Source organism: Lepisosteus oculatus, chromosome 14 (assembly GCF_040954835.1).
Source record: "Lepisosteus oculatus isolate fLepOcu1 chromosome 14, fLepOcu1.hap2, whole genome shotgun sequence".
Taxonomy (NCBI): domain Eukaryota; kingdom Metazoa; phylum Chordata; class Actinopteri; order Semionotiformes; family Lepisosteidae; genus Lepisosteus; species Lepisosteus oculatus.
In genome coordinates this window covers 9,954,937-9,981,667 of record NC_090709.1, presented here as the reverse complement: position 1 = coordinate 9,981,667, position 26,731 = coordinate 9,954,937, and the positions used below count along the sequence as shown (strand labels likewise).

The 26,731-nt window shown below is 43.5% G+C and overlaps 1 long non-coding RNA gene and 2 other non-coding genes across 3 annotated transcripts; 2 read left to right on the top strand and 1 right to left on the bottom strand.

Moving 5' to 3' along the window:
• Window position 1: 1 nt before the first annotated feature.
• Window positions 2–2,027, top strand: LOC138242906 (uncharacterized). The gene is made up of 3 exons (XR_011191781.1): window positions 2–137; window positions 250–336; window positions 814–2,027. It is a non-coding gene; the product is annotated as an uncharacterized lncRNA (long non-coding RNA).
• An 11,040-nt stretch (window positions 2,028–13,067) lies between these two features.
• Window positions 13,068–13,139, bottom strand: trnat-cgu (transfer RNA threonine (anticodon CGU)). The gene has a single exon. It is a non-coding gene; the product is annotated as a tRNA-Thr (tRNA).
• Window positions 13,140–24,248: 11,109 nt separating this feature from the next.
• On the top strand, window positions 24,249–24,419 carry LOC138243643 (U1 spliceosomal RNA). Its single transcript, XR_011192296.1, has one exon. It is a non-coding gene; the product is annotated as a U1 spliceosomal RNA (small nuclear RNA).
• Window positions 24,420–26,731: the final 2,312 nt, after the last annotated feature.

Sequence of the window (26,731 nt, the reverse complement as noted above, 5' to 3'; positions counted from 1 at the left end):
AGGGACAAGTCGCCACACATTTAAAAAACCCCGTTTGGGGTTTGCATTACCAACCCAAAACCTTGTGGTGACACAGGCCGATGTTCACATCATACCAGACGGTGCGGGGGATATTATCAGAGCGCCTGAGAGAAGAGGTTGGTATTATATAAAACATTCTTTTAGCCTGGTCATTTAAACGTGTCTATAATAAAAATACATACCGTTTTTCTATATTTTTCACTAATGGTATTTTCCCACTCCGTACAGACCCCGGACCTTCAAAAAATAAACTGCGGCGCGCCTACAAGTTAACTGGGGCATCAAGCTCAAAACGTCTGAAACCAACAGGCAAAGGTTAATATAATTTAAGCGTGGTCAAGATGTGTTATGATCCACTTACGGTAAACGTTACTTCTTTTGTTAGGCTGTTAATTCGCTGAAAGATCCTACTTCGCGGAGTTTTCTGTTTGGGGGTGTTAAAAAAACTTATTTTAAAACTGCCTAGCTTTTAAAGTTAAAAGCGACTGGTGTGTGCGTGGGTCTACATGTCGTTAGCACGCCGCTTGACCCAGTAGCGCCACCACCGACGTCAAGGAAACCGGTGTAACAACATGGCCGGGTAACTTGCTCCATTCACCCACAGCCCTTTGTGTAAGGATGCACCATATGCGTGGCGTTTTTATCATAGTTATCGTAGTTTTCTGACTTTGACAGTTTAGATTTCATTGATTGTTGTGTTGAAAAGTCTTTTATTTTTATCACAGTGTTGTTTTCAGATTTTGAGATGTGGAGCATTGGCGTGGTAATAAAAAGTCTTATTTTTTCACACAGCATCTGTATCGACGCGCGGTGAAACAAATGCGGTGGAAACGTCGGAACCCATGGTGGTGACTGCATCCGAGACGACTGTTAAGACGTCGACCAAAGCCAGACGTGTCAAGCCTGCGGAGCGAAATAATAACGCGCCTAAAGACTTGGTGTTGGGTGATGTGCTAGACTCCGTGCGCGGTATTACACAGATACTAACAACGGCGAGGACTAGTGAGGTGACCAAAAAACGAGCTTTAGAGCGTCTAAGAGCGGTTTAACCCGTCGTACAGACCTTGTTTCCAAAACCGATCCAGGTTTTCGCCGCTAACATCTTAGATATAATTTCTAAAGAGGATGCCGCTCTAACCTCTGGATTTCAGAACCTGTTGATGCTATTTCATGCTTCATCGGTGGAAATCCCCGGTGATAAATGACTAAACATGCGGTCTAAAAAGTGCTTAAAAGACCAACCGCTTGCCAACCGCAAGCTTTTGTACATAAATAAAAGAATTAAACTGGCAAAAGCATGTTTGTTGCGTCGTCAAAGATTCAGAGCGAGGCATCAGATTTCCCAAGGGTCGCCAGAGCCACGCAATGAAAATGCAGTGGTAGAAAATAACTTAAGGCCCGAGGTTGTTGTGGCAGAACAGGATGGTGGTAACCCAGAACCGGTTGTACTGAACGATCTGAATCAGGTTGGTGGCGGTGCCGGGGTGAATAGAGACCCCATGGTTTTCCTGGAGTGTATACGCCGTTATAACAGGTCTTATAATAATTTTAGAGCAACAGAGCACCATGAAGAATTTCGTTTTGTTAATCTCGACAGAATAACCTCGTATGTACAGGCTATAGACGCTGTGCATGGTGCAGTCCAGAGAATATTGGATGAACTTTCTCCAAACATCGGGGCGAATGATTTTGTACAGCTGCGTTTGACAGCGGGTGGTTTTAACAAACCCTTGTTCTCACGCAGGAGACACCCCGGAGAATTAAATGCGGGCGATTTTTTAAGCCACATCTCGGACCTCTTACAGAGCCACACAGAGGTTCTCACCGATGACACCCTCCGCTTAGTGGTGACGATAGTTAGGAATATGCAGGGGGGTGCCCGCCGAAGATTTAAATCCGTTCTGTACAGCCGGGTAATTGCGCAGAAAAAAGCACACCTTATCGACTTACATTACACGGGGGGTAATCTGTGTTTCATGAGGGTTGTACCGATGGGGAAATGTTACAGGGCGCTAAACGAATGCACAAAGAGTTGGGTTTTCCAGAGAATCGGAAAATTAGTTTGTCAGACATTGCCGCTTTTGAAAAACATTTAAAGGTGGTTATTAAAATTTTGTACCACGACCAGGGTGATTGGAAATATTTTACAACGGGGCCCACACCGCCAAATTCTAAAATACTTTTTGTTCTACTGCATGAAGAGCATTTTTATGGGGTTTTAAATATTAAAGCTTTTGTGGGGGCGGCGTATTTTTGCACTAACTGCCACGCCGCGTATAGCCACAAGAATGCACACGCCTGTGTTAAAGCTTGTAAAACCTGTTTAGATCCCCAGTGTTGCGAAATTGATGCTGAAATTCAGAATTGCCCGGCCTGTAAGGTCTTTTGTCGTAGCTCACAGTGTTTGGCGAGACACTTGCGGAATGCGGCGACGGGTGTGAGTAAGTGTGAGCGCAGGGTCTTTTGTGAGAAATGTGGGGTTTATAACCTCGCAAGTCACAAATGTAAAGAGAAACTGTGCTCGCGTTGTAACAACGTGATCGACACCCCGGACACACATTTGTGCTACATACCGCCTTTGGACAACCCCAAAATTTCAAACAAGTACATTTTTTTCGACTTTGAATGCATGCAGGAAACGGGGACCCACATACCAAATTACGTCCACGCCCTTCATATTGACAATAAACGCAGCTGGGAATTTTATGGTGAAACTTGTCTAAAGGATTTTGTGTGTAAATTTATCGATAGACGTTTCAAAAACCATACGTTCATATCGCACAATGGCAAGGGATATGACAATTACCTAGTGATCAGGCAGTTGTTAGCTGAAAAGATGGACGTTGAACTAATTAATCAGGGTGGTAAGATAATGTGTATGACCGTAAAAGCTCTGAACATCCGATTTATCGATTCTTTAAACTTTCTGCCTATGAAATTAAGCAAACTGCCGGCCGCCATGGGGTTCCCCGGGTGTAAGGGTCATTTTCCACACTTGATGAACACTGCAGAAAACCAAAATTATGTCGGACCGATGCCTCCGCCTGAACTGAGCCGAGTTTTTGGTTTGGTATGAAGAATGCCGGGGAAGTGTGTTTAACTTACAGAGAGAGTTGAAACGTTACTGCCAGTTGGATGTGGCAATTCTAAGAGAAGGCTGTGTCAGGTTTCGGGACGAGGTCATGAATATGACCAGACAGACACGCGTGACTGAGTCAGGGGCCGCCAGCGTTGTGTGCATCGACCCCTTTCAGTTTGTGACCATCGCTAGTGTCTGCATGGCCATGTTCAGACTTATGTTTTTACAGGAAGAGACGATTGCGTTGCTACCCCATGACAATTACCACCGCCAGCAAAAACGATTTTCTACACCCAGCATTCAATGGCTTATGTACATCGAACACAGAGCGCGTTAAAATCCAACACGCGTTAACCACGGCCGGTGAGTTCAAGGTTGGCCCATATTTTCTGGATGGGTATGCTGTAATTGACGGAGTGCCGACAACCTTTGAGTTCAACGGTTGCTTTTTTCACGGTTGTAGCGTTTGTTATTGTGAAAACGATTTTAATCAGCTGACAAACACTACTTTTGGTTGGTTGTACAGAAAGACGATGGTGAAAATTAATTTTCTCAAAATGAGAGGTTTTAACGTGCGTGTTTTGTGGGAGCACGAGTTCAGAGACATGCTTGTTGAAAATGGAGACTTGGGTAAATTTCTAACAGCCGCACAATTACCAGAGCCTCTGCAACCTCGCGAGTCGTTTTTTGGGGGGAGAACAAATGCGATTTGTTTGCATTACACAGCGCAGCCCGGTGAAAAAATTCATTACTATGATTTCACCAGTCTGTATCCGTTTGTGAACAAAACTAAAAAATACCCACTGGGCCACCCCCGAATAATATATAACAACTTTGGAGATTTAAAACGGTATTTCGGTTTAGCGAAGGTGAAAGTTTACCCACCCAGACGTTTGTACTTTCCAGTTCTACCAACCAAAATTGACAAAAAACTGTTTTTCACGCTGTGTCGTACGTGTGCTGAAACAAAACAGACCACCCCCTGTGAGCACGGTGATGAAGATCGCGCCTTGACTGGTGTCTGGTGCACCCCCGAATTACAGAAGGCCATAGACCTGGGGTATAGAGTGTGTAAAATTTACGAAATTTGGCATTTCGAAAAGGCCTCACACAATCTTTTTACCGACTACATCAAACTGCATCTGAAAGGGAAGCAGGAAGCTTCGGGGTTTCCAGAGTGGTGTACAGATGTCGCGAAACAACAAAGATATATCCGCGAATATTATGAAAAAGAGGGTGTCCGGCTGGCCCCCGGCAACATTAAAAAGAATCCGGCCAAAAGACAGCTTTCAAAAATTGCCTTGAACAGTTTGTGGGGGAAGTATGGGCAAAGAGACAATTTACCACAGACCACCATTGTGAGAAACCCCGATGAATTGTTCAGGTACTTATTTACGCCATATCATGAGGTGTCAGCCTGCGAGTTTATCGATGAAAACACAGCCTGTGTTACGTGGAAACACACTAAACACCACTATACGGGCCATTCAAACACTAACATTTTCATCGCTAGCTTTACAACCGCCTATGCCCGCTTGGAGTTATACAATCTGCTAAATGCTTTGCAAGGCCGTTGTCTCTACCATGACACAGATTCCGTTATCTTTGTGAGCCGGGAGGGTGAGTGGAATCCGGAACTGGACGACTACTTGGGTGAGTTGACCAGCGAAATCGATGCTGGTCAACACATCACCGAGTTTGTGTCAACAGGACCCAAGTCGTACGGGTACAAACTGTCTGGAGGGAAAGCCTGTTTAAAGGTAAAAGGCATTACGCTCAATGTGAACAATTGTGAAAAAGTTAACTTTGAGAGTCTGCGGGACTTGGTTTTTGACTATGGCGTTAACCCTTATGCAGAGTGCCGGGAATTTAAACACATTTCTATTCAACAGCCGATGATCGTGCGTGTTAAAAAGGATTGGCGCATTGAGACCCGGACCTTAAAGAAAACCCAGAAGGTGGTGTACGACAAGCGGGTGCTGCAAGAAAATTTGACATCATTGCCCTACGGATATTAACACGATGGATGTCAGGTTAAAACACCCTTTTTCGTGCATTTTGTCCGGACCCTCGAATTGCGGTAAAAGTTATTTTATAAAACAGCTCTTGGAGAGCGGTGATACCGTTATGACTCGTAAACCCGAAAACATAGTCTGGTGTTACAGCTGCTGGCAACCTCTATACGACGAGTTGCTTGTGAAATTTACATTCAGTTTATAGAAGGACTACCGACGTCCAGCTACTGCCGCCGGGTAGAGTAAATTTGATTATAGTGGATGATTTGATGGAGTCTGCGTGTGAAAATAATGAGATAGAAAAAGCTTTTACCAAATACGTACACCACCGAAACCTCAGCATCATGTATATCGTCCAAAATGTGTTTTGTCGAGGTCGGAAAAGTAGAACCATCGCGTTAAATACAAAGTACATGGTGCTGTTTAAAAACCCTAGAGATAAACTACAGATTACAACCCTGTCCCGGCAGATGTACCCCGGTAAAGCCAAATATTTTTTGGAAGCGTTCGATGACGCTACTAAAAAACCTTTCGGTTACTTGTTGGTGGATTTAAATGCCGACACCCCAGATGACTATCGCTTGCGAACAGGTCTTTTCCCCCCAGATGTACCCACGGCTTATGTGTTTAAAAAATCTAAAAGTCGGTGATCTCACAACCACCGACTCAGTCGAAAAAACACGTTCGGGGCGTCGTCATGTCTTCACGCGTTCGGAGAAACCTGACTCTCTTAAATTTTCTGCTAAAAGCCACCCCCAAACAGCGGAAAGCTATTCTCTGCGGGGCTACAAATGATCTTGTACAGGCCATAGCTGAAATCGCCTTGAATACCTTGAAAGGGAACATACCGTTATCTGCTAAGCAGTTTGGGACCCTGAAGAGAAAGCGTAAGCTTATAAAGACTTTGAGTCGAAAGGGTCTTTCTCTTAAAAGAAAGAGACTCTTGATGAACCAGTCCGGTGGTTTTATCGGGGCCCTGTTGAGTATTGCCGTACCACTGATTACGGGGCTTCTACAACGTCGATAATGGAGCACGCTGAAAAAATGTACCTGGTACCTCAGAAACAGCTCAATCGACTCCGAGAGCGGTCTGGGGTCGAAAGCGATGTAAGAAAAATAACCGCCCGTCGGCTGGATGATGAAATGCGTGACATTCTGCAGAACTCGCATCTGCCCGAATATGAAAAAGTGAAATTGTACAGCCAGGTGTTGCAACGGTATTTGGCATTAGTACGCCAGGAGACTTCCGAAAAGGGGACTTTAACCGTTGTACTACCGGAAAATGCACCCACCGAACTATCACGTACGTTCGCGCAACCGCCGTCATCGAGCGAGGCTGACTTTGGGTATATTTTGGACAGCGTGTCTCAGAGGTTCCGGAGAAATGCCGAGATATTGTTAAAGACCATGGCCCGCAATGAACCACTAATAGCCTGGAATGAAAAGGGGGAATTTGTGTACAAGGGGGCACCCGTTGAGGGCTCTCACATGATTGATCTTGTCCGGGCTCTCACGCAGCAGCAAGCAGTTGCTGGCGGTAAGAAGCCTAATGGTTGGGATGTGTTCATGGAGGCTATGGCTGAAATCAACGTGCCGGGCACCTTGCTAGCCAACGCTGGTAACCGAGAGCTTCTTGAAAAACTCAAGGCTGCCCCGCCGGGGTGTGCCGCGGCGGCCAAAACTTTAAAACAACCGGTAGAGTTGTCGACGGTCGACCCGGTCTCTAAGATAACCGCTGAAAGGAGACGATCATTAATACCTAGACCCACATGGCTGTCTTTGTAACATTTTTTTCTCTGGGTCTGTGTGTTTGTGTTAAATGACTTGAAATGTATATTAAAAAGCGTGCACAATATGTTTAAAAATGGTTTGTCTGTAACATGTATTAAAAAAAGCTTGAGCGCTGTAACAGCGAATGTATAATAAAAATATTGTGTTGATTTTCAGCCATGTTTTGTGTTCTTTTTAAATAATAACCACACAGACGTCGAAATGGTTCGATTTCATTTTTATTTTAGACGACCGATTAACATTTATGACATGTTTTAAATTGTCGTGAACACCCGCATAATTGAACATTCGTATTTTCAAAGGGCTTGAAAGGGTACCGGGGTCTCCGTCTCACACGACGTCGTTTTTTCAAAAAGATTTCCACCATGCGGTCATTCTGTATTGCATCCGTAGAATAAAGTTCTAAAATGTTTCTAAAAGATAAACCTTTACATCTATGGTATAGAAAAAAGACGCAGTGTAGACCGCAGGTCACTGCAAAAGAATCTTGCAATTGTCTGTTATTGTAAAATATGGAGTTAGAATTTCTGTTTAAGAAATCATTAATGTTCTTGGGAAAGAAAAAGGCTTCGGGTGAAAATCCGTAGGAGTCGAAAAATTCTGCGCCCTCGTCGTCGGGTAAGTAAATAGCCAGCCAGTGTTCACCGGGGCGGTCGTGTGGGTGAGTATTAACTATTAAACTCAGAGGGCGCCGCGCCAGTCTCTCGCTCGGTAGGGCATCACTGGGGAACACGCCTAGAAAACTGTCTCGGGTATAGCGGTCTCGGGTTAGAATGTCTTCCAGCTGTTTGGTGTTCATCTTTATGTGCAGGTTGTGTGGTCTCCCAGTGCTTTTTAGCTGAAGTCGTAAATGACTTGACGTCTCATATCCAGCTCTATCACGTTGTCGAACAGCGCGTACACAACCATGTTAACTGTTGTGGGTAGCGGGGTCGCGAAGCGTATTTCAGCTCTCAGATTACCCGTTTTGATAAGTGAATAATGTCCTGTGCACTCGTCGTCGGGGCTGAGGTTGAAAGCGAACAATGTGTAACCGCGCGCGTACTCCTCGCGGTCCACCAGAACAGGTTTGTCTTTCAGACGCTTCCCGGCTGTTTCCACCAGATTAAAATATTCACGGACGCAATGTCCATTCTGGAAGTCTGGTTGAAGCGGTTTAGTGGGGATTTGTTCCCCGTCCGCGTAGAGAGCCAGAAAGTTAACGTTGTAGTGTTTAAAATTGAAGGGGTTTTGGGTAAAACTGCCGCTGAATGCCGCGTTGTCCACAAACCCCAAAATGACCACTTTGGGTAACTGCCCGAGAAAGAGGTTTTCTTGGTTACACACACGGCTCCCGGCAGGCAGGCTGAAGACTTTCATCTGTACGCGGTCTATGGGGTATTTAGCGTTGGCCGTCAGGAGTGCTTCGGCGTGTCCCAGTCTGACCCCGGGTGACACTCTGACTCTTTTCACAAACAAAGATGCAGAGAGTACGCTCAGTTTGTGTTCTCCGGCGTTGTTCATTAAGCAGAAAGCATCTCTGTTTCGCGTGAGTTTTATTTTCAGGTCTACGCCATTCAGTAGTAGTTTGTCCTGAAAAAACAGGTCGGCGTGAATGTGCCCCAGGAGCTCCAGTTTTCGGCTTTGCGTCGTGTATGATGCTCTTTTTCGGAACCCCTGATTGGGACCATCCAAAATTGTGGACTCGTGTTCACCGGCTGTGTCTTTGTAAAAGAGACCTGTTGAATACTGCGTCTTCAGCGTCTCTTCACTGTAGTTCAGGACCGACTCTATAAAGGCTCTGTAAGGATAGCAGTTGTTGCTCTGGCTGATCAATCGGTCTCCTACGGTGATGTCAACCTGGCTGAAGATGGCAGCGATGGGGTAGTTCACCAGGCTCACACGGGCTGCCGCATCAATGTCCCGACCGTCTGCTTCCGTTATTTTACAGGTCAAATAGAGCAGCGTGTTGTTTAAATCTAAATAATCTTCACCGTTGCCTGCGACGTAGAACTCCAGAGGTGCGTTTTCCGTTAGGGCCGTGAGGGGAGGAACTTCTATGTAAAAGCTTTTCTCGACGCTTGTTTGGGTAGGTGCTAATTGAAATATGTCCAGCTCCGACTTGGCGCATTCTGCAGACCCGCCGTGAACAAAAGCCATGTTTAAAATATGTCTCGTTTCGTGTCGCGTTGATTGCGGTGTGTCACGCTCTTCTTGGTCGACCTGAAGCTTCTATGAGTTGCCTGTCTGCGCTTAGCCGTTCTTTTATCAGGTTTCGGCGGCCCCCGACGGTGGGATGATGACGTCTGTCTTTTTCTACCGACACCCCTGCGGATGTATGCTAGACCCGAACCTTCCTGCTGATGTGCACCCACCTTAGACATGACCACGCTTGTAACGTTGCCGACCACGTCTTTGGCGATGTTTTTAGCTGCCGATGCCATGTGCGGCTTAGCTATTTCAAACCCGCGTTTCAGAAAAGGCACGGCTTTTCTAAATAGCGCTCTGAAAATACCCCCGATACCAGCGCCGTACTGAACAAATGACACGTGTTCGTTTTGTCCGTTAACTTGGATTTTTCAGCAGCCCGTTTCATTTCATGCAAGAGCTGTTCGATGTTGCCGTAGTACCCTCTCGGTAAGGTACAGGTCCAGATAGTCTTGAGCTCCTCGCTGATGAACAGAAAAACTTCGTCTTCATCAAAAGTGTTTAGTGTATTCGGATAGTGTAGTTCGACCAGGCCCACTTCCCAGCCCCCGTCCAGGTCAATCGCCTTTGCCAGATGCTCTGTGAAGCAGGCGTTAGTGTTCTTTGGAAACATCTTTGAGGATGAATTACTGGCCAGCGTCACATAGAAACCATTGGGGTTCATTTTTCACCACCTCTCTATGTCTCGGACCTCAGAAGCCTTCACCCAACTATTGAATTTATCGCTCCAGCCACGCCACTTTACCAAAAGCTGTTTGTTTTTGCCACGACCCCTGGTTGCTAAAATCGTTTGGATGCGGTAGACGTTCTCAACATCCGGGTTTATCTTCTGTAGCTCTTCGGCATAGAAGGAACCCTTAATATCGTCGCCTGCGTAGTCCTGCAGTTTGTAATAGGGTCTCAGAGACGCGGACCGCTCTTTGACAATGAAAATTTCATCTGTGAAGGTCTGTTCATATCCCTTCTCAAACACTCCCTTTATTTTGGACACCCGCACGCGATCACCCACATTAAATGAAACCTTTGACGGTTTTCTCTTAAAGTGCGCGTCATAGACCGTTCTCCACACCTCAAGGGAGTTGTCGGGCGTAACAGAAGCCGGGGTTCGTTTAATAGTCGTGTGGTAACTATGGTTATAAGCGTAAATAAGATCTGAAAGGACGTCGATATAACGAAAGGTGTTTTTGTGTGTCAGGTACCTCCACATTTTTGTTTTAATAGTTCTGTTAAACCTCTCGACCACACTAGCCTTCACATCGCTGGCCGTAACGAAATGTTCAATATTCTCACGTTTGAGAAAATTTTGGAAGGTCCTGTTAAGAAATTCTTTACCCTCGTCCGTTTGTAGCTTTTTAGGAGCACGCCCCTCTTGCAGTATATTTCGGAAAGCGCCTGTCACGGCCCCACCAGTCTTGGTTTTCAGCGGCACGGCCCAAGCGTATTTAGACAGCATGTCTATACACATTAAGATGTAACAGAAACCGTCGTTGAATGCGTGGTGTTCTCTCATGTCCACCAAGTCGGCCTGCCACTGACAGTCCATTTCGGACACCAGCGTCCTGTTTCTCTTAAAACGTACGCGCGCTGGCTTGTGCAGCGTATAAGCAGCCTGGCCGGACAGCCACTCGACCACCCGCCCGCGGCTGGCGCCGCGCACACCCCGGGATCTCGCGGCCCGCAACAGACCCCCTGCGCCGCCGTAACTGCCCGATTTCCTAGGGTTATAATAGAGCGCACTCAACCCCGCGGCAGACATGCTCCCACTTCCAAACCAATACACACTCGCACACACCCAGGGATGCGCCGGCTGGGGGCTTTGGGACCCCGAGGTGTCGGGGCGACCGGCCGGTGGGGGTTCCGACCCACACCATTGGCTCCTGAGGGGGCGGGACATGCACAAATAACAACACGCCATTGGATGGCTGGGGGGCGGGACAACCAAACACCGCGGACGACCATTGGATGGAAAAGGGGGCGTGGTACCTGTCAAAAGTTTGACGAAAGGTGTCGCTTTATACTACTCGCACGTGCTTGTTTTGGGATTATTTCCAATAAGTATCCCATTAGTAGTTGTGTGTCCTTACTGGTATCTTTTAGACATTCGATTATATACAAACGGGACAGAGACAAAGTAATAATCCCATTTTAAGGTGTCTTGCATTTTAATTTACTGAACAGATAAATTGAAATTGCTTTGATTCAGAGCCCCTGCAGTTCGTGCTAATTAGAACCACAACAATGCTCCTGAGTCCTGGGCACTACACTGAGCACACGTTCAGATGGGCTCTGACTTTGTTAAGCACGACTTCTTGTTGCAGTTGAGCTCAGAGCTAGATATGATCTCCATATTCTACCGCAATAAGTAGTCTGAAACTTAGTAAATAGTACACAGTTTTTAACTGAAGTCAGGTTGTTAAAAAATTAAACCAGCACCCTGTCACCGAAACTTACCCCGGTCTTCCGCGCGACAAGCGGGGGTACTCAACACTGTACTAACAAGGAGCGGTTGTCCGCAGTTGAGCGTGAGCTCTGATTACTGTCAGCAGACATTTCTTCATTTCCAATGACGTTTTCTTCTGCTCTCAGCTTTTTACCGGTCATAAATGCTCAAGAAGTAATTCATTTGAATTTGAAGTCTGTCTCTGTTACCTTCGGTCCTGATAAAGAAAAGCCGTGCGTTGGAGACTCCCCCTCTGAAGAAGTTTGCTGTCACCCTGCAAGAAAAGAGAGCCATCATTCACCGAAACAGCCACTAAGACAAATAACATTAAACACGTGAAATGCGAGATGTTGTGGAAATGTTTTCTACTTAGAGATTCTGTCGTTTCTACTCTAACGATTGAGGCTCTTTGTCGGAAGTACGATTTGAACAAACGTCTCCAGGGGAAACTGCGACCTCAATGCAACGCCTTAGACCACCAGGCATCCTGTCTGTGGCTCTTATATTGCATTATATGTTTTATTTATTTCTACTTGTTGATAGGAAAAAAAGTGAAATCGTGTAATTTGGGAAATGTATTTTTTTCATGGGGAAAACTAGCCTGAGCAAATGTAAAGTTAAGACCAGCGCTCAATAAAAACCATCAAAGCCGAAAGCGCTTCTTATGCGGATCAGTATATTCCGATGCCGGTGGTTCTGCAGAAGAAATAAGAAAAGCCGAACTCAAAGCACTGTGTTGCCATTACGGGTACTTTGGCTGCAGCTGCTTTAAGATCTACTCAGCGGGCACAGAAAGTTGTATGAGGTCAGACAGGTTTGCGCTGTCTAAATAACAGTGTGCGAATTTAAACTTATTTAAATAAGATTATTTACAATGTAATACATGCTCCAAAAGCGTTAATACTGCACTGGCTGCTATTTGAAACGCCTTTAGAAATGACGCGTAATAGAGATTGATGCAGCTGGCTTTTATGCTTCACAATACATTGCAATCAGGAAAATAAACCAATTAGAAATATGCAATACAACGTCTTTGAGTTCGGCTATTTTTATTTCTTCTGCAGAACAACTGGTATGGGAATGTACTGATCTGCATAATTCGCGCTTTCGGTTTCTGATCGTTTTTATTGAGCGCTGCTCTGAACTTTTGCTTGTGCTAGTTTTCCACATGAAAAAAAAGAGATTTCCCTAATTACACGATTTCACTTTTTTTCTTATCAACGAGTAGAAATAAATAAATTACATATAATTCAATATAAAAGCCACAGGCGAGTTGGCTGGGGGTCTAAGGCGTTGCGTTCAGGTCACAGTTTCCCCTCGGGTTTTTTGTTCGAATCCCACTTCTGAAAAAAAGGTTTTCTCGTTTTTCTCTGTGAAAAGACAATCAAGTTCTTAACAAATTTCATATATTAGACTTCCGCAATACGTTCTGGCTTTAACAGGAAACTGTGCGCTTCCACAGAAAGAGTAACAAGAGGAGACGTTTCCATGTTACTTGTAGACTTAGATAAAGGAACGTGGCGGTGAATGAAAGAGGCACAGACGGGATTCGGACCCGCGATCTTCGGTTTACGAGACCGACGCCTTACCACTTTGCCACCGTGCCTTCGCTGGGAGCGGGGTCAGCTTACTATATGTTGAATCAACCCTAGTAATTTTACTGTTGTAATAGAGGAACAAGAGGCGCAGTCGGTAGAGCTTGCGACCCTTAAGTTCAAAATCGTTGATTCATGGGTTGTTTGTGTCCTTTCTGATCCCTCTAATCTTTTAGTAGGACAGTGCAAGCAGGACGTGATAGGGTACAGTGACTCCCAATGTCATATGAGCTTTGTGTAATTTAGCTTTCTTAACGCTATGGGGCTCGATTCAAATATCGCTGTGAAAGGTTTTTTCTAGATTGAGGGTGATCTGCTCACCTGCTCACTGATCTGCTCACTGTAATTATAAACACCTGAGCGTTTACTGTTTACTGTTGTGTTACTGTGATAAAGGAACACCGCACTTTATCAAAATACTGCTGCTTCCTAATTTTACATAATGGTATTTAGACCGGGGAGAGTGACTGCATTCCAAGAGGCTAAAAGTTGATTTCACAAAGCCCCCATTTAATAAAATACATTAGAAACCGCAAGGAAAACAGTATGTTTTAATAAGTCTTCTCCTGGTTTTATATTATTATAGTCTTTCACATTTGAATGCATACCTTACCGAAAATCTTACCTAGATTACAGGCAACACAAACAGTTCTTAATGCACAAAGTCTATTTATAGTTGACTTTCTGCTAATCACATCTAATAGTTCATGAATCTTCCTGCCCATCATGTGTCTGCTAAGCAGTTTCTCCATTTTCCTCCTCCTGTCATTGTCAGCAAGCACATCAAGATGGGAAAATGTAACAGGGAAAAAGAGTAGCTGGTAGGAGTGGGATTTGAACCAAAACCTCGATCTAGAGACAAGAATACCCATGAGAGCTAGAAAAACAGAAGTCCTTAATCAGGGTGCGTTAGAACACTCAACCATCCTGACAAGCAACTGGTAGGAGTGGGATTTGAACCCACACCTCGATCTGGAGACAAGAATACCCGTGAGAGCTAGAAAAACACAAGTCTTTGATCATGGTGCTTTGGTGGTGGTGGAGGGGAGTCCCCATTACCTGTAAAGCGCTTTGAATGGTGCTTTAGAACACTCAACCATCCTGACAAGTGATGGATGAATGGAGGTGTATTGAATACACCAGTAGTTCACCAACCTGAGTTGCTTTGCTGGAGAAGTGCCATGTTACATGTTGTAAACGTCAAACGTACAAACGTGTTGTACTTTCCAACCTTTGAGTAATATTTTCCAGAGCTAGGGCGCAGTTGTCTTCAGAATCTGGATTATCTCAAAAGCAATGATGTCTGTGTAAAACAGATTTTATTTTCGGGAACCGACGTTGTATTGCATATTTCTAATTGATTTGTTTTCATTATTGTAATGTATAGTGGAGCATAAAAAAACATCTGCAAAAATCTCTATTACGCGTCTTTGGCATTTCAAATAGTAGCGAGAGCGAGGATCAAACCCCCCTCTTGGCGATAGTTGCCTCACGCTCTGAACAACCAAGTCCTGCTTATTCCCGCTGTGGGTCGTGGATGGTGTGTTTTGGTATTTACTCGAAATTACGGAGGATACATGGGACTGCATTTACCTGATAACATACCATGATCTCTAGTACCTAATGAGCTTTGATAATTCAGCTTGCTTATCGCTTTGGGCTCAATTCAAAAGTTGCAGTGAAAGCAGGAGCTGAGCAGGATTCTGTTTAAATGGAGCCAGATCTGTTCACAAGCGGGGAAACACTTCAGCGTTTACTAATTGAAGACCACAATCCGCTAAAACACCCCTGTTTCTTAGACTAAAAGAAGCTAAAAGCATTTTTGAACATGGGTTATATTGTAAATACTGTTATTAAAAAGCTTATTCGCATACTGTCTGTTATTTAGACGGTGCAAAACAGGCTGCCCTTATAAAACTTTCTGTGCCCGTTTTGACCAAGGAGAAAGTATTTTCTGATGGAGCGCTATGCGAAAAGATTTAATTAGCTTTACCCCTGCCAATGATTCAGCATGAAGAAGTAAAAGTTTCAAAGGGAAAAGCAGCTCGCTAACACAGCCAATATTAAATGTACTTGCCGGCACACTATCACGTGCATTGGCTCAGAAGTGATCTCGGCAATGTTCCCAAAGTAAAGCTGAAAGTGCCAAAGAGCATTTCTGTTGAGAAAACTGCCTTGATGTTAAGCTTAGAAAGCCTGTCTTTTAGATGTTCTATCTCTAAACACCTTGTGCAGCCTCCCAACAGACTAACAAATATTTTTTTTGAGAAATGGGCACACACCCGGAAGACAATAACGTTTATCTACATTCGAGTATGTGAATAACAATTTAACAGAAAAAAGTTTGTAAATGAGATTTTGCAAAAATTCAATAAATCGTCTATAAACAGTAAGAAATTATTAAGAAAGTAAGATATTGTTTTATTTTATAAACTTTAAGACAATGAAGAGAGTTTACAGGTCATCCTTCGCTTTTGCTCTTTCAACTTAAGCGTTCAGGATCCAAGCCCATGTGCGGATGGTTGTATTTCTTAAAGTAACTTGTAATCATCAAAAGTTGTTGTGTAGTCCTTCAGTTCTTTCTCGAGTTGTACCATGGATATTTTATACGATCAATACTTTTCATGATCATTTGCATTTTCCGTTTCAAACGGAAAAAGTTCAAAGTGTCCTTATAACTGTGCTCCACATCTACACGAGAGCGCTTGTAAGAGTACAGGACATACAATGAGGAGTTTGTGCAGCTTTCAGCTTAGTGCGGAGTCCAGAGGAAGGACTCACTCGCTGAATGATCTCTCAAGAAATTCAAAGGGTGTTTTCTGCAAAAGCCATGACAAGTGTGAAGAACAGAACAAAATGTTTTGGAGTTACATTTAAAACAGGAGAGAACACTGTAGCACTTCGAGTGTGTCTAAATTTAATTGTGTAAACCTAGCTGTCTATAAACACAGACAAGGAGTTCTCACACAACAGAAGATTGCGATGTGAGCACAGTAATATGAAACACTTGGAAATACCAGGGATTGAACACAGGACCTCATACATGCAAAGCATGCACTCTACCATTGAGCTACATCCCCAACAGAACAGCTTGTGGAACTGACTTAGAGATGTGCAGATGCTCACTGACCACAATCCACCACTCACGAAGAATGTCTGCAGTTTCCCACTTTCGCGTTTCCTCTAATACAGAGTAAATTCATGGGAATGAAGAAATAAGGAAGGAAAAATAGTCACATCTAAGCTTCCAGAGACCGGTTAAAAATGAATCAGTTATTTTTATATCCAGTCACATGGACGACGGCCCAGTGGGCAAAAGACGTGTAATATACGTCTATTAAACGCATACCTTAGACGTCTAAATGTGGTCCGCAATTCGTCTAGAATGAAATTCTAATATTTGTCTATTGTTATACGTCTATGATAAGGTGTTCATTATACATAAATGGTTGGAGTTCTATTATACGGATAAATTTAGAGCACTATTATACATATATGATTGGAGTTCAGGATAACTTTAGAGGACTATTATACGTATATGGTTAGAGGTCTATTATACGGATAACTTTAGAGGTCTATTATACGTATATGGTTAGAAGTCTATTATACGGATAATTTTAGAGGACTATTATACGTATATGGGTAGAGGCCTATTATACATTACAATACAGATTTTAAAATGTACAACTTCTATATTTCCAAGAAAAAAAATATTACAATGAAAGTTAAGACGATTTTTGTCCACCATTTGCAAACCCTGTCTAATTGTCCTAACAGTTAGAACCAGAAACCTATTATTTTCAGTGTCCAGATCTCCTGGCCCCCTGCCTTGCATATGCATTCTTCAAGTAACACATTGTGTGTTCCTTTATTTCTTTAAAGGTAGGGTGGGACTTCAGCACCGCAGCTAGGAGAAAATTATATAATATTACTACCCAAATAAATGATGATTAATATCTTCTTTAGTATAATCTCAAAAATGAACCATTAAGGTTAACTAAGCTCAAAGCTATAATAAACGTATAAAATTTGGCTTGCATCATAGCAGTTGAGCAATAAAGTCTGTCCTAATTAAAGAGTACCCAAAGTTTGAAAGTACAACATAGAATAAGAATAATTAGAGAAACGGCAAAACGATTTTGTGTCATCTTCCCCTTCACACTATTTTTATGTGCCATTTTTTGCTTATTAACGTACTATTTTAATCAAAATAATATTAAGTAAGATCTGTATGTATTCAGATAGTATTATTATTATTATTTATACTTACTCGTCAAAAGAGGATTGCTGAGATATTTGCGGATTTCTTCTACGATTGAAAAACGTGTCCAAAATGGTGACCAACGAATACTAGCAATGCATTGTGGTATATAACCGGAAAATATACCACAACGTATGCGTTTATTAATGTTGTCGATATTATGGTTGAAATTTAACATTGATAATACATCGCAGCTATGTGCCCCCTACTATGAGCTGATGTGCAATTTTAACGCATGCAGTTAGTAAGGAAACGGTCACTGTTGTAAGGTATTATATATAATGACATTATGGAATAGGATGGGGACAGGCCTGGTGTCACGGGGGGAGGGAGGAGTGTCGCCCCTTCAGTTTTGGGCAAAAGGATTTACTTAACTTGTAATAAAAAAATAGTTGTACTTTGTCAATGGCCAAACATTAATTTATTTACACGTGTAAAATAAATATAGTACATATAGTAATAAATATAGAAAATACAGTAATAAATATAGTAAATTAATTAATTACTACGTAAATAATTTACTTCGTACACTGTGCAGATGGCTGTATACTCCTAGTTGCAGCACCCACGATATATACAGTAAAAAGCCTCAGGCACTGTGTTAGATGTGTTTTCGACGTTATATATGCGTTTATTAATGTTGTCGATTTTACGGTTGCAATTAGATGTTGATAATACGTCGCAGCGACGTATACACAGATGCAGCCATTCAAAATGGGTGGTGTATTTCGTGGTATACCCCGGTGGGCGTGTCACATTAAAACGCAGTATCATGCAGTATCACGCAGTGTATCGCGTCATTTGAGGTCATGCTGGAACCTCTCATGTACAGCATTTGAGCTTGGACAAAAGTTGGACAAAAGTACACAACCTACCTTTATCAGAAATATTTATGCATCAAAGCCTTTACCGAAGATATTACTAATAGTATTAATAATGAATGACTTTGGACAAGCTGTAAACTCAAAGTATTATGCTGGTCCACATTCTTTCTAACCGTCATTTTAAACGAAAATACTTTTAGTTTTTTCTTTGACAAACACCACAGCATTTCGTGGATAATTTCTTAAGCACATTTGTACAAGCACTTGGAATCTGTCCAAGCCCTACTTTGTCAGGCATTTTCTTTTACTGCAACGGACATAAAAACTCCCTTGCTTTTAACAGAGCGTTTCATAATTTCTAACTACGAAAATTATTTAAACTGCAACACTTATCATTCAACCAGGGCTCAAAATATCACAAGGATCCTCAAGAGCACATCAAAGACTGTATTAAAAGATACTTGTATCAGATACATGAGAATCCAGGCTTTTTTTCTCAACACTTTCTTTTCCGTATACCAGATATTATGGAACTACTTCAGAAGGCTGTCAGCCAGTCAGATTCCAGGAATCAGTACTTTAAAGAAAATTTGATTTCTCCCTAAACATTTTAAGCATCGAAGTCTTTAACTAACATGTGAAATAGTGGCAGTTTTAAGCTTTTCTGCTAATATAATATGGAATTGCGTATCTAAAGAAATTAATAACGATATGATTATATTTGTGTACTGCGACAGGGCTGTGTAGGGCTGTTTCGCCTCACAATCAGACAAATGCAACATAAATTGGGCTGTGTAGTCTTCTAAGTATCTTAATAAAGTTTCAGCATAGCTTTCTCCCCGTTTAGATTTATTTTTCTTGGGATCTTGGGATCAAACGTGGAAAGATTAGATTGTAATCGTTTTATTTTTTAAATACATTTTAGAAAAGTGTAATCTATACTAAAAAGCTGTACACCACCTGCTATAAAGATACATATTGTAATACTTTCGGTCTCAGATAGGACGGACACAAGAACTCAGACTTGCAGAGTTAAAGCAAGTTAAAGCCTTGATTTTATATATCACCTTTAAAAGTGGCATCACCAAGCAATACAGATTACAAAGTAAATACCCAACACTGATTGCACCCATCTGTCATGTTAATAAAGACCTTTAAATTGAATTTAGTTTTATTACTTGTTTTTCAGGAAGTTAAAAAAAAACACTTGAATTACTTATCCAGTCTCTCGAACTAAAATTATTTTTCAATCAATGCAACTAACATCGGGCAACGTGTTTTTTTTAATCCAACATTGACAGCCACATCTTTAATCTTGTCAGTCAGCTCTTTTTTCTCTATCTGAATTGTGGCGATTCAAACAACCTGGGATAACAAGTGGTCTCAAAGTCACCGAGCTCACAGAGCTTCAACAACAGATGACAATTTCCTTAGTCCTTCCTTAGTCTTCCTGAAATTGTCAGATTATGAGTGAACAAAAGCATTTTATTAAAAACACGTTTGTGTTTGTTTGGGAGCTATATTATGTATTTTTCATATGTAAGAAATAATGATGTGTTCCTGCTTACACATTGCACGACTTTAAAAGCTAGAAAAACAGGTTTCGATTCACATTATCTGGCGAGCCTTGTTTTGTCAAAGGAAAATTCTATTCTACTCTGAGAATGTAGGGGGAGGAAGAATGTCCCTTGTCTTTTTACTTACTCCAATACACCAATGCATTAGCATGTTAAAGCGATTTCATTGAGGAGCCTAGCTTTCTTAACTAGTAAGTACTGTACTTACTGGGTTTTGAAGGGGTGGAGGTGTCTTTTGCTGGAAATCTCGCCCCCTTCTACTTTGAAAATACCTGTGAAACAGGTTTAATTCGTCACAGCCAGCACTCCCGCAGAGAGGGGGGTTGTACTTGCAGTGCATCGGTATAGATGGGAAAGCCAGAGCCGAGTCAAGTCTAGCCATGTGTGAGTCTAGTCTCACAGAGCTTCAACAGCAGATGACAACTTGTGAGTTTGATTAAGAATGAATAAAAACATTTCATTAATAACACGTTTGCGTTTGTCTGGGTGCTGAAAAAGTAAAAAACAATTACTTTTTGACAATGAAGAACTGTGTGTGTGTCTCTCTCTCTGCTGGCGTTTGTAATCGTTTTTATTTTTAAATACATTTTAGCAAAGTAATGTACCATAAAAGTATTGTGAGACATATTTGGGTTAACATGTTCAGTGTTCAGTGTGTGGTAATTTGTTTGGTGCAAGTGAAGTTTTATTTAAAATCTGACCCAGGGAAAAGTGTGGTGTGGACGGCTGAGGAGAGAATGCAGGCTCGCGCTGTGTCCATTATTCTTTTTGTCTTTTTGAGCCAGTGAAAGCTCTGTTGTCCTTCACATGAATGCCTGAATCATTGTACCGAACCCAGGATTTTACAGTATTTTTTTCTTTAAAATACCAATAACAGCAACATACAGTTTACATAATATGTTGATGTTCCAAAATTAATATAGTTTATGACCTTTATGACCTTTGTTATGCTCTTCGTTAATGTCTAAGCCGGAACACATCATTATATCTCATTTTGTATTTCTTTAAAAAAAAATCGTTTGCCCAGCCTAACAGTAATGTTGTTATTGTTTTTATCCTGTAAAGCGCTTTGAGGAGCCACCTTTAAAGGCGCCATATACAATAAAGTTCATTATTATTACTATTGTTAATTTGCTGGACAGAGAGGTGAACATTATTACGCAGAAGACAAAGATAGCGATTTACGTTGCATTGTGCATTGTGCTGCTATAATACAGTTTTAAATAATTAAAAGTCTAAACACTATCAGCTTTATTTATGGGTTTTAAATAAAGGCGATTTAAACGCGATTTAAATCAATATAAATTTTTATATTGCAATGCATAGGTGACTATTCATTGTTATTAAAATGACTTAAATTCGATCATGTTGTGATATTTAGAAATATAAATTTGTTTGGTGCGAGTGAAGTTTTATTTAATCTCTGACCCAGGGAAATGTTTTATTTTTTCAAAGAAATGTGATATATAGTATATTCGACGAATCACTGCCCACTGGGTGTGCGGACCTTTTCTTATTTACCTTGTGCAATCGTGTTTCATAAAATGTAATTGTATTATAGCATGAACCCCTGGCGATTTGCTTGATACGTTATATGTGCTCTTGTTTGTATTGTATGTATTTTTGTTGTACAAATAAAAAGTAAAAAGCACAATTTTCCGGATGCAGCTGCTGTAAAAAAAATGAGATCAAGGGTGCTCTACGCAGAGGTCTGAAGCCTGCTCCACAGAAAAACTTTATGTTAAAGAAGTCGAGATCTCGCCATGAGAGGGGAAGCATCTCAGAAAAAGCAGGTGCAGTCGGTTCCACAGTCATAACGCCACGAAGTTGGACGAAAAGAGCAAGAGCCACCCGGCTTCCTCCAGGCAAGTAATGAGACAAAGAGACAAGGCACAGCGGGTAGTGTGGCTGAGCAGTCTAAGGTGCTGGCTTAAGGCTCCAGGTTCTTTGGGGGCATGGGTTCAACATTTGTCTTTCATCTTTCGCAAGCTGTATAGATTTCTTTAAAAACAAGTTGTTGCAGAAAGGAAACGAACACTTGCATTCACATAAATTAAAAGGCATGGGATTTGCCTATAACGATAAACTCTGTACAGTAAGACATGAAGAAAGGCACCGCTAGGAATCGGACCCAGGATCTCCTGTTTACTAGACAGGTGCTTTAGCCAGCTAAGCCAATTAAGCTAAATCTGTTCCACAGATGTGCAGTGTGCCTTTCCTCTTGTCGTATTCAAGAGTACTGACTGCGTGAGCTCCTCACTGTGTGTCCTGTACTCTACTGTGAATTCATTTAGATCATCTACGTGGAGTACAGTGACAAGATCGCCTTGAATATTTTCACTGAGTAAGTCATTGAAGAAAACAGAAGATGTCAGAGTGGCCTCATCAACAATCCACTCAGGCAGCGCTCCTCTGTAAAGTGCCGTTCGTTCACATCGATTGGCTTTTTTTTTGCCTTCATTCGTGCAAGTAGTACAGGCAGACGCCCCTATTCTGCCGTGACCCAGATTCGGACCGAGGTTGTTGTGACCACAACGCAAAGTACTGACCACTATACGATCATGGCAAGTTACCAAAACACACGCTGGGGGTGGAAAAGGCTGTGCTCTCTCATGTGACAGGAGTCACCTGCTCCTGCTTTCCAAAAGATCAGCACCATGTACGAAAGAGCCGCATTAAAACCACTCAAACATGTGCAAAATGTGCGAGAAGAGGGGGCTCTTGTTTCCACCTGAAGACTTCTCGCATGTGAGACGAACTGATCATTGCTGCAGCTCAGAAACCTGCAGGAGGTGGGAGGGGTACTCTCGTAGAAAGTGCTGACCTTCGGCAAGAGGATTTATACTCTCCAAGATGATATTTGCACTTTCTGGAGAGGATATTTTCTCCACTTCAGTAGCCCGATTTTGTCGATTGCGTGGAGAGGGCTGTAGAATGTGGCACCGCCTTTCCTGCTCTGTCCATGAAAAGCGTGCTGGTCTCTGGAGAATGAGCAAGGTCCATCAGCGCACTCCAATAAAGGCACTGGAAGCTGCTGAATCGCATCGCATTGGCGAAGCTCAACACTGGGCCACTGGGCACAGCTTCCCACTGTTTCCGTAGTGTTGTGGTTATCACGTTTGCCTCACATGCGACAGGTCCCTGGTTCAAAACCAAGCAGAAACAAACCGGCTCCTTTTGTCGCCATGCATACTGTTTGGGGATTCGCCTAGCGCTGTGATTGAACAGACCCACTCACCTCTTAGTGTGCACAGTGCATGTCGCAGCGCTTCCTGCTTTCACTTCAATGCGCGTCCTGATGTACCCCGGTCTCCCGCGTGACAGGTGGGGATAATCACCACTATACTAACGAGGAAGACATCGCTCTCTCCGACCCCCGGCATCATATCCCGACCCACCATGCTGGAAGCCGACGCGTGCTGTGATTCCTTTATGGAGCAGAAATGAAAACCGAGGAGCCGAGAGATAATTTCAGCATTTCGCATGTGAATGGAAAACACAAACGACCAACTTGGAATGACTTGCTTTTGACGCTTTTCAAAGCATTCTTTGTGCATCAAACACACCCACTCACCTCTTAATGTGGAGGGATCTGCACAGTGCATGTTTCCTGCTTTCACTTCAATGCGCGTCCTGATATTGATTTTTTTTCGTGTGCCGTGCGGAGGCTCTGAAAGCGAGAGCAATGAAAAGGTGCACGGCGCTGTGAAAGAAACGGAGGTAAAGACGTCTCTATACATGGATGACGTCACCCTCCTCCTCTCTGACAATGCCTCAATTAGCAGAGCACTGCAGTGTTGTGATCAGTTCTCTTTGGCTTCCTCTGCAAAAATTAACAAATCTAAGAGTGAGATTTTTTATCAGAACTGGAGGGAGCCAAAAGAAGGACATGATCTCAGGCTGCAAGAGAAGAGAATTAAGGTCCTGGGGGTGTATTTTGGAGAAGAGATAGGAACAGTAAATTGGCAGAACAAATTGCCAATCTTAAACAAAAAACTGATGCAATGGAAGGACCGAGACCTCACCATGACAGGGAAGGTGCTGGTCATCAAAGCCGAGCTCTTGCCTGTCTTGAATTTTCTGGCTTCTACCTTCCCAATCCAACACCGTGTTGCGGCGGCGCTGAGGAGATTGATGTTTCAATTTCTATGGGGTGGGAAGCAGGAAAGACTCAGAAGGGAAATAATGTACAGGCCGCTACCCTCAGGGGGGAAGTCTGTCCCAGATATTGCTACGAAGCTATGAAGCAGAAAATCTGTGGGAAATAGAGAGCATAGGTCAATATCTCAAGAAACTGTGAAAAACATTATCATGTTTAAGTAAAGAATGTGATTTGAACCAGAAAAAAAGAAATTGTTGCTATTTAACTGGTACCGTGTCAAAATGTAATGAGATGTGATCATATATACTGTTTTAAGTATGTATATTAATGTAAAGCTTTCTAATTTGTGATGTCCTGTATTTTTTTTGTGAAAAGAAAATAAAGTTCATAAAAATCGAAATCGATTCACCCAGGGCGAGGCTCGGCCATTGCACTCCGGCTGTGCTGACCCCTGCGAATTCCCCAAATGTGGGAATCTCGACTGCATAATTTCTGGTAGTGGGAGACTGCGTTCGCGCTCTCCCCTGATGTGCTTGGTCCAATATCGGATACGGAAGAGTTACGACACCATGAGCTGCGATACGATCCCAGTTCGAAGGGAGTCGATTCCACTGCTGGTTCTCGGTTTCTTTTAGTTAGAGGTCCGGAGAAGCATTTCAAGCTCGTTGCACTACTCCTTCCGGACATTCATTCCCTTTTCAAAGTCAGTCGTTTTGCTGTAGTCTGCATTATTTAGGCTGATTATCGAGGTTAGCCTTTATTTGGTCATGGGGGCCTCGGTACTGTATGCTAATTCTCAAGACAGTTTCACCCGTTTTCTGATTGCTAGGTTCTGTACCAGTGCAGACATGTCAAACAGTGAATGGCTGTACCTCTATTGTATCCCTGCTCAATTAATGAAATCAGTAATAAATGAATATATGTATAGTTATACGAAAAACAAGTGGTTTATCGACTCATCTTCATTTGCAGATTTAGAGGCAGATTCGATATTCGTTTTACAAATGGGTTTTTTTTATATGGGTCACACTCATGCCATAGCAACAAAACATCTCTAGAAATGAGGCTATAGATCACCTTTCCATCCTCCAGGTTTTCTTCCCAAAGCCTAAGGCACCAACGGTGACCCCTGCTGGCCGAGAGAGCAAAAGCTTGCAGCACCTGGTATTCCCAGGCAGTCTCCCATGCAAGCACTAACCAGGCCTGACCCTACTTAGCTTCAGAGATCAGACGCGTTCAGGGTGGTGTGGCCGCAGGCGAAAGTAATAGCACCTGACTCGCTACTTGAAGCTGTGTGTGGCTGGGGTTCCGTGCCCCCCGAGCTTGACTGAAGTATCGTTCGTGTGCAACTCTTTGGAAAGGAGCTGCTTTCCAAATTGCATTGCGTACCTGGATGTTGGCGAATGTGCTCCCTTGTGTTGGCTTGTCCCGCACTGGAGGAGAACAAACAAACTGCTCGGAGGAGCACAAGGCAAGTCTTCACAAGACAAAAACCTCCAGTGCACACATGTCAAACAGTGAATGGCTGTACCTCTATTGTATCCGTGCTCAATTTGGGTGGGCAAAACGAGAAAACGAGCGCGCCGTTTCCTACACATCTGCAGTCACCAATGCACATTCGCAGCATTTCCCGGGACGCAATTTGGCCTCATTTGCATAACACCAGACCGGCAGATCGCTACGCAAGCTCGCGTCGTGCACCTGCCATACACCGAACAAACACCGGAGCCTTTTCAGCAATTTCCCAAAAACGGGCCTGCTCGCCTGCCCACAAGGCTCCATCTCTTACCCGCTCTCCAGAGCCTGCTGTCTTCTGTGCTGTTCTCTCGGCACCGCTGCAGCGCACACAACTCCTGTAGCGCGGGGAGAAAGTTTCCACGCTCCGCCGCAGGGAAGGCTCGCTCCGTGCGCACACGTCCTTTCAATGCCAGTTCAACAAGTGCTCCGCATTAGCAGCGTCGGGGATCCGGCGTGTCGGACCTCACCTCGCACAGCCCCCTCCTTGAATGTCTCGCGCTGGGCATGCCCCGCTCTTCTCCACCTCATCTTATCGCGTGTGACCACCGACAATGGCCACAATGCCGGGGAATGGCACCTGTAAAGTGTTAATTGGGGCACAGGAACAGCCCGTCTTGTCTCGGGGGCCGGCTTCAAAGACAATACAGCAAACACAGCAGGGCGGGGGAAGTAGACGACACGACACATGCAGGTACATTCATTTGTCGGTCTTTTAGTGTTCCCCTTTACCAATCAGTCGGGGTCTCCTCCTAATCCCCGTCTCATATGTAACAATCAATGACGAGGCCCCCCTGTCCCGCGATATTGTATTTGTCTCCTGGCCGCTGGCTGGCGCCGTGAGATTTAGTACTCGCGCAAGAGACCGGGGGCAGAGCGCCCCCCTCAAAGTGTGCGCTCCAGGTTCCCTCTCGGGGCTCTGCAACACAGCGGAAAGGCAGCGAGAAAGAGCCTCTTGCTCTGACGCCGCAAGCCACAAGAGGGCGGAGGCGCCGCGCGCCCGGCCGACGTGTTGGACTGGTGTGCTTTATGTGCTGAAATAAACACGCGACAGCCCAGAAATGTTTTCAGAGTGCTGTGCACTGGAGGTTTTTGTCTTGTGAAGACTTGCCTTGTGCTCCTCCATGCAGTTTGTTTGTTCTCCTCCAGTGCGGGACAAGCCAACACAAGGGAGCACATTCGCCAACATCCAGGTACGCAATGCAATTTGGAAAGAGGCTCCTTTCCAAAGAGTTGCACACGAACGATCCTTCAGTCCAACTCGGGGGGCACAGAGCCCCAGCCACACACAGCTTCAAGTAGCGAGTTAGGCGCTATGGCTTTC